The following is a 12897-nucleotide window of genomic DNA, read 5'->3' as shown; positions in this document are numbered from 1 at the left end:
ATAGGTTCTTGCTTCAGAATGTTCTTCATAATCTTTTCTTTTATTTAGTATATAGTCACATAGCTCTCATTCTGGCAGAAGATATAAGCATGTGAAAGAAAGCCAGATATGTTCTTGATTTTTTCAAAAGATTTTCTTCCCCCATTGTGTGTGGGGGTGTGTATGCGTGTGTGTGGGGTGTGTGTGTGTGTGTGTGAGAGAGAGAGAGAGAGAGAGAGAGAAAGAGAGAGAGAGAAAGAGAGATGGTATGAGAGTTGGGTTTTAAAATGTAAATATAACTGCAGTTGACTTATTGCTAACTTCTTTCATTAGAGTTTAACTGAGAAAGGATCAAAGTAATTTTAAATGTGGAGAATTTATTATTTTTAAGAATGAAAAATTCATATAAGAAGAAAATATCTTCTTAGCACCTGTTCTGTGCCAGAAATTCTCATACCAACAAATTCATTTATTTTTTACCACTTCCCTACTAAGGAAAGAAGTGGGAATCAGTATTTAAATAGCTGATCTTGGTGAGGCTGTCTGCATTCATTGTCTCTTTTAACATTGTAGGGCAGCCACAATTCTTATTCTACCACAAAATATTAAGGGTTTACTGGTTTGAGTAAGGAAGAGGAAGATCTGGGCCTCCTACCCATCCTGTGTTGACTCCACAGTTGAAGTCCCTTTTATATACCACAGGAAAAATACCCACCTTAAGAGAACTTCCTTCTGACACAGCCCGACACTTTGATTCTCCAGGCAGTGCTTGCATGCTGCCAGATTTGCCTTTGCAAAGTCTCACATTTTCACATGTACTGCTAATGGATGGAACCCACCTGGAAATACCAGAACCAGAAACCCAGGGTTCCGTGAGGTAAGAGAAACTGTTAATAGGGTCCACAAAGTGCACTGATAGGGATACTGAGTGGGACATAATGCTATAAGCTAATTTCAAAAGATAGCTTAGGGTCTGATAGAGTCAGGATATTCAGGAACAAGAATAAATTCACACAGGTAGGGATGAACAGTGATTTTTAAAGTCCATTTGGACTAATGAATTCTTAATGTTAGAGACCCAGGTGAAGGAATCTATGACAAGTTGGGCTTTGCTAGAGCCAGAGTAGTTGTATTTATAGCAACCATAACAGAAATGTGTGTGTCTTCCAAGTATTTGTAAAACAGTTTTAGAGAGCTTCTTATTGAATGTCAACTACAATTGTGTGAAACACATATATGTATTATTGATAAGATATGACAAAATGGTGAAGGAAATATGGGGGCTGGAATAAGAATAACAGCAGTATATGCGGAGGTATACTTAAGTCGTTTTTTTAAATTTATTTATTCAGGAGAGACAGGGAAAGAGAGAGAGAGAGGCAAAGACACAGGCAGAGGGAGAAGCAGGCTCCACATGGGGAGTCCGACGTGGGACTTGATCCCGGGTCTCCAGGATCACACCCTGGGCTGAAGGCGGCGCTGAACCGCTGAGCCACCCAGGCTGCCCTATATTATGTAGTTTTGTAAATTGTAATCAATTTTCTTTAAATTGCAATCAGTTTTGAAAAAGGAAGCTGCTATAGAGTGTGTTTGTGATTATCTAGACAAATACTTGGAACATTTAAAGTACTGGGTTGAATTTTTCCTGGTCAGCAAAATAGGGCAAAGGAGGCAGCTTCCATTCTGGATACTGATTAAGTGCAATAGGCTAAGGGATCATGTAAAGCTGGGACCAACTGAAGCAAAGGTAGCAAGGAATATCACATCATAGTGCATATCCTCTGTGCCTGGTAACCATGGTTATAGAGTGTGAGTTCTGTTGCTGATGGCACACTAAAAAAGCCATGGGTGAATGTAGAAACAGGAGAAGTGGAACTACATATGCCTAACTAGCTTCATGGTGGGGGAATATCTGAGAAAGGATTTGAAATGAGTTTATGGAATAGACCAAGAGTAAGATCTAGGAGAGTAGATCTTGGGTGAAGAAATAAAAACTGAAAGTTCAGATGATACCAGATATAAGGTATCTGTTGTATCTTCCACGAAGACTGTCAGTCAATACAAATAAATAAGATTCCCTGTATCCATTTGGTCTCACTTGGTCCAACTCAGAATTTCTCAACCTTGGCAACAGAGACACATTGGACTAGGTTGTTCTTTGTTATAAGAGGTGTCCCGTGTGTTGTGGGATGTTTAACACCACCCAAGGCCTCTACCTGTCTGGGACACTGTCTTCAGTTGTGACCAAAGGGTCTCCAGGGATTGCCACATGTTCTTTAGGAAGCAGAATTGCCCCTGGTTGAGAACCACTGGCCTAAGTGGTAGTCATTGCTATGGGCGAAGGAAGCCTGGGACTGGAAATACATGTGACTCATTCTTATTTCGTAGCTTTCTGACATTGAGGATGGCTGAGCCACTTAAAGTCACTCAGACAATATTGAACAATTATCCTCTAGGGTTTATAGATGGAGAAATTCAGATAGAGAGCTAGGGGTCTGGCACCAAATCACATGGCCAGACTGATACTTGAATCCCAGTGATAACATCAACACTCCATCTCTCTTCTCTACAACTGTTTTTAATCCTGTAATTTTCAGAACTCCAAGCCTTAGGTATTAAGAGAGAGGCAAAATAGGTAGGACTTCTAACCCTCCTATATTTCCACTCCATTCCTACTCTTACTTTGGCCAAAGCAGCATCACTCTCACCATCCTAAGTTGATAATGGCTAATGTTCCTATTAAAATAATAACAGGTAAACCCCCTGCATTATCTCTTTATGCCTGTTGGTTTATTTATTTTTAGAGAGGAGGAGGGGCAAAAGGAGAGGGAGAGAGATAATTCTTTTTTTAAATTTTAGTTAACATAGTATGCAATATTGGTTTCTGGATTGGATTCAGTGATTGATCACTTACATACAATACCTAATGCTCATTAAGCAGGCTCTATGCTCAGTGTGGAGCCAAATGCAGGGCTTGATCCTATAACCCTGAGATCATGACCTGAGCCAAAATCAAGAGCTGGTCACTTAAACCAGCTGAGCCATCCAGGCACCCCTCTTTATGTACGTTTAGACTTGAAGAACACAGCACCAATCTTAACCCAGACAGAAGCTCAACAATATTCCTTATGTGCTGTTGGAAATCTATTTTCAGGGGTAAGGCAGGCTGAAAGTGCAGGGGGATTACGTTTGCTAATGTGCAAGGTAGAAAGTTAGAGGAACTGGGACCCAAAAAGGCCATTTAATCATCCTGGTCTTTTTCCAGAGGCATCTTCTTGTCTCCCTGTATCAGTCTTCCAGGGTACCCTGCGTTACCCTGCCAGAGTTTTCTCCTGGCATAACCTTGACAAGTTGTACCCCATTTCTGAGAATCTAAATTCTCATACTGGTAGCATCTTTCTTGGCAATCTTCAAATTCTATATTCATCCAGGAATTTCTAACTCTTCACTCTTTCATAAAATGGGAATTATCTCAGGGTAGGATAAACACAGCTTGACCACTCACATCTCCCCCTCTCTGCCTGTCATGATATGAAATTTTACATTTTGAGGTTGACTTTGTTAAATAAAGAGATTGACTTTCCTAGTTATCATTTTCTTAAAAGCAGATGTACTTGAAAATTTTGACATATGTACATTTTGTCAGCCAAAGGCAAACCATCTATTTCAGGAGGCAATATTGCATACTTGTTAATTGTGTGCTTTGGAATGTGTGCTCTTGAATCAAACTTCCTAAGCTCTTATTCCAGGTTGCCACTTTTAGCATTATTAACTCAGACAAGTTTTAAAAATTTTTATGAACCTCATTTCTTCATCTATAAGGTGGGATGATAATGTTCTCCATTAGAGTCATGGGGTTTAAATAAGATGATATATGTAGAGTAGTTTTAAGGATGCTCAATAAATAATAGCCAGCTCCAGTATTATTACTATTTTATTCTTAGGGACCAACCTACATGCATATTTCACATTAAAGAGATTGTTGATAAAAATAAATGCAGTATTGGAGATTATCTTGGCAATTTCAATCATTTCTGTGTTATTGGAAAACAGGGGTTATAATGAATAGATTAATAAAAATAAAACTACACCAAGGAAAAATGATATTAAATGAGTTATAACATACTAAATCACCCTGATCAGAATCAAATTCTTACTGTAATAAGCCAGTAGAGTCCATATATTAGACATTTAAAAATGTGATATGCTTTTTTCCTATTATAAATCCAGTTAGGTTAAGTGAATTTCTAGGCTTTTAGTGGAATTTCCATCCTCTTTTTTTTGACTGATAATTCCAGAGGACCAAGGATTTCTCAAAGAGTGAATCTAGCTTCCATGTTTCAAGTCTCAGAAAGAAGTGCTAATGTGGCTAAAAGTTGTATCAAATATTTGCTGTTTCATACATAAAAATAATTTTATATTAATTGGCTAATTGTCTTCAGACCAATATTTTATTATATTCTTAATCTGGTGCTATTTATTCTGGAGAATAAATAGTATAGCCAAATTGCTAATACCTTTACTAATTGGGTAAATTCTAGAAATGTTAAGGATAGTACAACATAGAGCTAAATAAATATTTACAGAATGACTGTTGAAGACATTTGGTTCTTAACAGTTGCCATTGTATAACATGCATGTTCTTACTGTTGCCGTGACCTTATTATGTTAGCTGTGTATTGTGATACAGCATGTTACATGTACCATTGGGTGATGTAACCACTGACCTGGTGTCAGGACAGATTTTGTTGTAGGGACCCAGATTGTTAATGCCCACATCACTGATTTTTATTACTCAGTGGTATTTCTTACATGCTACACGGCAGTGTCAAGGGTGAGAACCACTAGTTTCTCTAAGACAACCTTACAGAACACTAGAAAGACCAAGATCTATGTAAAGTCAGCTTGCAGGGACTGGTGTCATAACATTCTGAGACCTGGGGGAATGATACATTGTTATCTTTTGTTTTACATGGGCTTCCCTCACCGCCCCCCCCCCCCCATTTCCTAATACAAGTAAAGCCGATAGAGTTAGTTTGGGATTGCAAAGGAAATTATCTCTTCTGTATTACAAGAGGTCTCAAAATAAGCTCTGTTTTATTCTAAAAGGATAAGGTATTGCCCTTTCCACATTACATTTTCACCATAAAATCTTTATGTTAATAGTGGTTTTCTTATTTTATATGTCACAGTGCAAAAAACATGCCATTGCTTTAATAAAACTGTGTTCCTTCTTCTCCTCCTCCTCCTCCTTCTTCTTCAGTTTTTTTTTTTCTCTCTTTTTTTTTTTCTTCTTCAGTTTTTGACTTATAGTAAAGAGAGTCACATTCGGCTGTCACCATGGCTTTACCCGCACCATTCATTCCTGGGGAAATCGCTTGGCTGTCTTGGCCTGTGTAGTGACAGGTTAGTCCTTGGTGGGCTTAAAGTGCAATGGATAAAAGCCATTCTCATCTCCTGAAATCCTCTTACAAACTATCCTCCAAGATGTGTTACACTAAGGAAAATGTCTTCCATTCCTTCCTGCTGATTATAAGTAGTGATATACTAGGATGATAACAGGGCTGGATATGAAAACAAATGAGTATCTGAAAAATCATTCCATTGCAACCAAATGCATTTGAAATGATTCTTTTTATCTTTTTTTAAATTCCAAGAATATAAAACATAAACTCTTACATTGAAATTTTGTTCTTGCTGATTTTTTTAACCCTTTTGGAGACTTAACAAAAAGTTCAGTGGTAGTCAACCTCGATCCTTTCTTATATTTTGACTGCTACTGACTTTTTATGTCTATAGACCTTTTGCATATAATTTAATATTGTTGATATATCCCAATTAATTAAGCTATACCCTTCCTACAAAAAGAAAAAGCTCATTTGTTTGAACTGCAGTAATTCTGAATGTAATGATTTAGATGTGCCTATTACAATGGCATAGTTAAAAAAATAAGTACTGCTGAACAAATTCAGAATGTATACAGGATAACAGACTGTACATTTAAGCTTCTTACATAACAAACTTTTTCAAGCGATTCAGCATTGAGTATTCTTCTCTACTCATTAAAGACTAATTCTCTGTAGGTTTTGTGGCTTTAAAGACTAATTCTCTGTGGGTTTTGTGGCTTACTTTGTGTTACTAGTTGTATATGAAATTAGTAGAGCTGTATATTTTTCAGTAGACATCAACCTTTCATTAATTTAGAATGTCTGTTCCTTTAATTAATCCAAATTAGAGATTATGTTTCTCCCCAAACAAAATACATCCTTACATCAATTAAATGAGAGTTTTTGATGAAATGTTCCCTAACAGAGTAAGTAATTGAGATATAATTGTTTGTAGATGAAAAATAACTGCCACTTTTATGGCAAATGTGAGTTTAATGCAGATGATTTCCATGATTATGGTGTGTTTTATGTGGCTTTTTATACCACTGTTTTGGAAGCATTCATAGTACCAGTTTAGGCAAAAGCATCTTAATGTTTGTTTTAGTGTTTGGCAACAAATACAGTCTATAAAATATGTAGTAGTTAATATTAAAAGCTCTTGCCAGATTGTAATATAAAGAGTTTATTCAATCTCTTTAAACGCATCAATTTAAAGCTTCATCTGAATGAGTTCTCATTTAACATTTGGGTTTCTTATGATTTTCACCAGGTGAGCTTGGATAAAGTTAGGAGGCATGTTCCCCCCGCGGCCCGTCCCCAATTGGTGCAGCCTGCAAATGGAGGACTCTTATAAGGAGCCTGCCTTGTTCCTTCTTTTAGTAGGACCACTGGTGGCGGGCACCTGCAGGGCCTATAGGGTTTACTCAGTGAGCAGAGCATAAACAATGCTCTATGTGGGAGAGGAAGAGGACCAGAAATGCTCGGCTTACTCTTTTCTTGTCCCATTTGATCACCAGGAGGGAGCAATTTTCTTTATTATGGTTGCATTTTCTCAAGGTTGCCTTTAGATAGGATTTGATTACTTGCCTCTCTCCACCCACTCCCCTCTCCCATACACAACCTCACTCCCAATAATGATCAGGTTCCTTTTAAAAGTCAGGTAATACAATTCTTTATCATTTTACATTACATGCTTGAAGCAAGTGAATCTAGAAGCCTTTAAGTAAGAGACAGCAGCATATCGCTGGCAGGGGACCTGTGCGTAGGGAGACAAATAGTAGCTTTTCAATTTGGTCAGATATCTACACTTATAAGCCACCTAGCCTTTGGCAAGTTATTGAAACATTCTGGGACTCAGTTTCTTCATCTCTAAATTAGAGGATTAGAAACAATATATGCAAGTATCTGGTATACCGAATGTGAAAGAAGGTAGCTTTAATATTTAGATCAAGAATGGAAAGGGGGGCAGCCCCCGTGGCTCAGTGGTTTGATGCTGCCTGCAGCCCAGGGCGTGATCCTGGAGACCTGGGATCGAGTCCCGTGTTGGGCTCCCCCTGCATGTGTCTCTGCCTCTCTCTCTCTCTGAATAAATAAATAAAATCTAAAAAAAAAAAAAAAAAAAAAAAAAAAGGATGGAAAGGGGGAAGAAAGAGGGCGAGAGATGATAGCTGTGGAAGCTGAGGGTCTGGATAGGAGATAATGAGATCTGGACCATCTAAGACACAGGGGTCCTCCTCGTGAATGGAAAGAGGGAGGAACTGTGGGATTCATCCAGATGTAGCACAGTTGAAAAATAATGGCAACTGACTCTGCCAATGTCAGAAAAGAGGCAGTAGCAGAATGATCAAAGCAAACACATGTGGAGCTTTATTAGAACAGAACATTATCATGCACTACAAGGTAATTTTCTTTTTTCTTAAATACATATTTATTTTAGAATACTTTCATATTTATAGACAGGTTGTAAAGGTACAGAGAGTTTCCAAAGTTTCCAATTCATGTTCCCCCATTGTTAACATTGTACATTTGGTGCATTTGTCACAACTAAAGAACCAGCATTGATATATTTTATTAACTGAACTCCATACTTTATTCAATTTCGTTATTTTTTTCCTAGTGTTCTTTTTCTGTTCCAGGATCCCACTCCTGATTCCACACAATCAACATTTAGTCACATGTCTTCTCAGGTCTATGATGGTTTTTCTGGCTTTTCTTGTTTTTGATGACTTTGGCATTTTGAAGAGTCTGTTATTTTGTAGAACGTCTCTCAAGTTGGGTTTGTCTGATTTTTTTTTTTTCATAGTTAGACTGAAGCCATATATTTGGGGGAGGAAAACTTCAAGCATGATTTGCTCTTCAATTCATATTATACCAAAGGCATATGCTATCAACATGTCTTGTAACTTGATGATTTTAACTTTGGGTAGTTATGCTCCATCTCTTTGAGGGGGGAATTATCTACATAAGTTATTTGAATCTCTTCTACTCAGAGATTTGTAACTTTCCTCTGGTTTGCCTATTTATTCAACCATTTATCTCTTTTGTATGTACTCATGAATATTTATTTTATATATTGGATTGTAACCCAATACTACTTCATTTATTTTGTTGCTCAAATTGTTCTAGTTTTGGACATTGGGACCTCTTTCGTGTCAGCTCCTGTGTCCCTTTGACACACTCTCATCATTTTTGCTTCTTGAACATTTTCTTACTTTCTGACACTATAAGACACTTCAGGCTTATCTTGTTTATTTCCCCACCCTGGCCCTGGAATTCCATTTCTCCAAGGAGCCCTGGTTCCTTTTATTGGAGAAAGATGTTAGAAATCAAGATCTGGGTGCCAGGTGTGCTCATTATTACTGGGGTATTATTGCTTCTAGGCTCTCTCAGAGAGTTAGGATACACAGGAGTATATATTAACCTATGTATGTATATATGTGTGTATATACATAATTATAAAAATATATATGTATATATAACTATTTCTCTACCTATATGCATTTTTTATAAAGATTTTATTTATTTATGAGAGACACAGAGAAAAAGGCAGAGACACAGGCAGAGGGAGAAGCAGGCTCCCTGCAAGGAGTCAGATGTGGGACTCGATCCCAGGACCTCGGGATCACGCCCTGAGCCAAAGGCAGATGCTCAAACACTGAGCCACCCAGACATCCCTATCTATATCCATTTATATTAAGTATATGCATCTCTATTAAGTATTTAAACCTGAGTTTATATGGAGGTTTCCAATCCTAATACTGTAACACGTAGATTATTATCGCTTGTCTGTAACCTTTCAACTCCAACAGTGACAAACCTGGCTTTTGGGATTGATCATTTATTTACTTACTTTTTGATTCCAGGTTTACATGTACTATGATTTCAAGAATTGTTGTTTTGATTATATGGTCTCATTCATTTGGGGAATATAAAAAATAGTGAAAGAGAATAATAAGGAAAGGAGAAAAAATGAGTGGGAAATATCAGAAAGGGAGACAGAACATGAGAGACTCCTAACTCTGGGAAACGAACTAGGAGTGGTAGAAAGGGAGGTGGGCAGGGAGTGGGGGTGACTGGGTGACGGGCACTGAGGTGGGCACTTGATGGGTTGAGCACTGGGTGTTATTCTGTATGTTGGCAAATTGAACACCAATAAAAATAAATTTATAAAAAACAATGTTGTTTTGCATGCCCCTGAAAAATATTTGAATATCAATTAGAATACTCTACCAATTAAAGCGCAATGCTTATATATATAATTGCTTTGATGTCTAGACTTACACTTCCAGTCATTTCTAAAGTTACTTAGATCAATACCTTTTTAACTCACTCTCTTCAGTGAGGTTGGGTTATACTTTTAAAATATTTTTGACTCTTTTGTCACAATACACGTTCCATCTTGGGCTCTCCTAACCTGCTAGTTATCTTAAAAATTTGCATACATTAAGAGACGTTCTTTGTTTAGTAAAGTTCTATGAATTTTGACAAACACATAGAGTCACATATCCCTACAGTGCCATTCAGAATATTTTCACCACCCTTAAAAATTCCCTGTCACCTACTTGGTGGTCGTCTTCTCCAAATCCTTGTAGTTTCTGACCAGTTTTTGTCTATACTTTTGCCTTTTCTGGAATGTTGTATGAATGGAATTGTAGAGTACGTAGTCTTCGGATAGATTTCTTTTGCATTGTAATATGCACTTAAATTTCATCCATATTGTAGGATGGATTACTAGTTCATTCCATTTAGTGCAGAATATCATTCTCTGTGGATGTATCACAGTGTGTTTATCCCTCCACCTTTTGGAGAACATCTTGGTGATTTTGAATAAAACTGCTATAACATTCACACGACAGTTTTTAAGTGGACATAAATTCAAACCACTTGGGCAAATACCTAGGAATGGTACTGGTAGGACATATGGTAAATCTATATCTAGCTTTATAAGAAACTGAAAAACTGTCTTCCAAATTTCTATACCATTTTGCTTTTTGGCCAGCAATGAATAAGAATGCTTCACCAGCAGGATTGCTATTGTCATGTTTTTGTTTTGTTTTTAGATTTTAGCCATTCTTTTTTTTAAAAAAAGATTTTTATTTATTTGTTCATGAGAGATAGAGAGAGGCAGAGACATATGCAGAAGAAGAAGCAGGCTCCCCATGGAGCGCACCATGTGGGACTTGATCCCAGGACCCCAGCATCACAATCTGAACCGAAGGCAGAAACTCAACCACTGAGCCACCACTTTAGGTTTTAGCCATTCTAAAGTGTATGGAGGGACATCTTGTTGCTTTATTGCATAATTGCCTGATGATAAATGATATTGAACATTCTTTCATATACTTATTTGTCATTTGTATATTTCTTTGGTGAGGTATCTGTTCAGTTCTTTTGCCTACTTTTAATTAGGTTGTTTTCTCATTGAGACTTAGTCTTCTTTTCTCTTTAAGATATAAGCCCTTTATTAGATATGTTATTGTAAATATTTATAAATCCGTAGCTTGTCTTTTTCTTAGCTATGTCCTTCCCAGAGCAAAAGTTTATTTTTAATTTTATTTTTATCCATAACTATATCCTCTACTAAATGGAACTGCTCAACTTATTTTTAGAGTCAATTACATTAATTTCTGTTATACTTCATAATTGCCTATTGTATTCAAGAGAATTGCTGCGTATGGAGTGGTACAACTGGTAATCTTAGTTTTTCCCATTTTGATTATAATGACAGCTGTGTCTGTAAGAGCTGCCAGAGGGACATCTCTAATCATTGACAAACCAGGGGCCCCAGAGTAGAGGAAACCTATTACATTCCACGTACAGTACAATCATTCCGGACATTGCGCTCAGGGACCTTGGTTCAAATTCTACTCTTAACATTTTCTTGCTGTGTGAAAGTAATTTTTCTGAACTTGGTTTCTCATTTGTAGTGAGGACAATATCACCTATCTGTTTTTATTTTTTTAATTATTTTTTTTCACCCACTTGTTTTTAAGTGCTATTAGATGAGTGTGCATTTGACACTTAAACAACATGGATATGAACTGTGTGGGTCCACTTATATGTGGGTTTTTTTTTTTTTACAGTGCTATAAATGTATTTTCTTTTTCTTATGACTTCCTTAATATTTTCTTTCCTATAGCTTGTTTTACTGTAAGAATACAGTATATAATATGACATACAAAATGTGTTAATCTGCTGTTTTTTATCAGTAAGCCTTCTGGCCAACAGTAGGCTATTAGTAGTTAAGTTTTTGGGAGTCCACAATTATATACAGATATTTGCGATGTGGAGGTTAGTGCTTATCACCTCCATGTTGCTTAAGGGTCAACTATATATAAAGTACTTAGCACATGGCCTGGCACAGGGTGAGCACTCAGTAAATGTTAGTTCATATCATTTCTCTCCTGTATCCCACTCTTTCTTTCAGCCTCTCCTGATTTTCCCTGTGGAACTGCTTACTCTACTACCCATTTTCATCTACCATTTCTACTATAGTGAAGGGTATGCCATTTTGAGGTGCTTTTCTCTTCCCTTCTATACTCCAAATGGCTCAAGATGAAGAGGATTTCCCTGCTCCAGTGCTTCCTACTGTCATCACAGTTCTTGAACAGATCAAGGGAATATCTGTTAAAAAAAAAAAAATCGGCAAGCTGTCCTTTCTCTGTCCCTCATTTCCAATTTATCATCAAGCCCTATCAATTTCACTGCATAAAGATCTTTTCAATCAGCCTACTCTATGATTGAAAGACTTAATATTATTAAAGAAATAATATTAAGAAGGACTTAATTATTAAGAAAGACTTAATATTATTAAAATGATAATTCTCCAAAAATTAACCCATAAATTTAATGTAATACCAGTTAAAATCCCAATATGATTTTTTGCAGACCTGACAAATTTATTCTAAAACTTATTTGGAGGAGAACATGTTTTGGATTAGTAAAGAAATGTATCAAAACATTCTATAAAGCCACAGTCATTAAAGCAGTCTGATATTGACTATATGTATTTTATCATTAGAAAATAATAGCAGAGGAACCCTTGGTGGCTCAGCGGTTTAGCGCCTGCCTTTGGCCCAGGGTGTGATCCTGGAGTCCCAGGATCGAGTCGCACATCGTACTCCCTGTGTGGAGCCTGCTTCTCCCTCTGCCTGTGTCTCTGCCTCTCTCTCTCTCTCTCGTGAATAAATAAATAAAATCTTTAAAAAAAATAGCATAATAATGCGTATACATGTCTTTGTAGTATGTTATATATATGAATTTAAGCATATTATAATGGTAGTATTTCAAATTATTAGGGAAAAGATGGGATGTACTGAAAGTCTGTATCGTATGATAGTTGTGATCGTTGGTCCTGGGACCAGACTGCCTGGTGTGAGTCCTGGCTCTGCCTTTTCTCAGCTTTGTGACCTTATGCAGGTCATTTAATATCTTGAGATGTTATCTCAGTTTCCTTTTGTGCTAAATGGGAAAGGAAAACCAGTACCTACCTCAAAAATTTATGGTGAGGGTTAAATAAATTAATATAGGT

At 36.9% G+C, this 12897-nt stretch overlaps 1 protein-coding gene and 1 long non-coding RNA gene across 4 annotated transcripts in view; one reads left to right on the top strand and one right to left on the bottom strand.

The window, feature by feature from the left end:
- DPP10 (dipeptidyl peptidase like 10) overlaps positions 1 to 12897 on the top strand; it is a 1281550-nt gene that overhangs the window by 13663 nt on the left and 1254990 nt on the right. The window lies entirely within an intron of this gene.
- The window catches only part of LOC144291734 (uncharacterized), a 33661-nt gene that overhangs the window by 14097 nt on the left and 6667 nt on the right, over positions 1 to 12897 (bottom strand). Inside the window, exon 3 of one of the 2 annotated variants that reach the window (XR_013359196.1) lies at positions 5061 to 5371. The exons of the other annotated variant lie outside the window; for it this stretch is intronic. This is a non-coding gene — a long non-coding RNA (uncharacterized LOC144291734). Of the gene's footprint in view, positions 1 to 5060; positions 5372 to 12897 lie in introns of those variants that run through there. 2 annotated transcript variants of the gene reach the window in all.

This window comes from Canis aureus, chromosome 20 (assembly GCF_053574225.1).
Source record: "Canis aureus isolate CA01 chromosome 20, VMU_Caureus_v.1.0, whole genome shotgun sequence".
NCBI classification, from domain to species: domain Eukaryota; kingdom Metazoa; phylum Chordata; class Mammalia; order Carnivora; family Canidae; genus Canis; species Canis aureus.
Note: the sequence above shows the minus strand (reverse complement) of the source record. Positions and strands in the feature narration are given on the sequence as shown.